We start from the raw sequence: 810 nt of genomic DNA, 5'->3' as shown, positions 1-810 counted from the left end.
CTGGGGAGAGAGAGCTGGGGAGAGAGGGCTGGGGAGAGAGGGCTGGGGAGAGAGGGCTGATGGAGATTCGGCTAAAGTCTCCTTAATTCACTCAGCTCACTCATACTCTTTCCAAATTTCCAGAACTCCTGAACCCCCCTCTGTTAGGGTCAACTTCACGTTCATGGCAGCCAAGACGGTTTGCCTTTAAAATGATTCCCTGACATTTTCAAAATCTCCCTGAATTAATTAATCTTTTCTTTGTGCCCCATTCCCTAAAACCAGGGCATTCTGCTATGGGGCCCTCTCTGTTGAATCAAATTTTATCTGCTTGATTCACAAAACTGCCCATTTCCTTAAGTACAAAGTTATATCCAGTTTGTCGTATGAAGAAAACCGCATGCACCTTAGTGGAGGCAAACAGCATTCCCTGAAGGAAGGAATGATTGACAATGTTTGGTGAGTGAATGACGAACCTGGAAAGAGAGTCACCCAATAACCATTTGTTCTGCAAGTCCTGTGTCCAGGTAGAGGCGAGATCACTTAGGCATCCGAGATGAATTTGGGTACCGGCAGTTCCTTCGATCTCTGGGTTTCTTGGTATTATTTGTTTGTTTATATTCTGTTTTTTTTTTCCTTCTGGACTTCAGGACCTAGCACTTTGGTCCTTGCAGTATGGTGGAGGGGGCTGGTGTTTCTAGCAGTACTTGAGACTTTTTTGATGAGGCCAAGAAAGCCTATACGAAGCCAGTGACCTGTTGAAATGAGAGGTTACAGTGTAAATAAAACACCCCATCACTCTGCATTTCATTATGTCAGAAGCACACGTAA

This window comes from Microtus ochrogaster, linkage group LG5 (assembly GCF_000317375.1).
Source record: "Microtus ochrogaster isolate Prairie Vole_2 linkage group LG5, MicOch1.0, whole genome shotgun sequence".
NCBI classification, from domain to species: Eukaryota; Metazoa; Chordata; class Mammalia; order Rodentia; family Cricetidae; genus Microtus; species Microtus ochrogaster.
The sequence above is the reverse complement of the archived record's forward strand: the minus strand, read 5'-3'. Positions refer to the sequence as shown.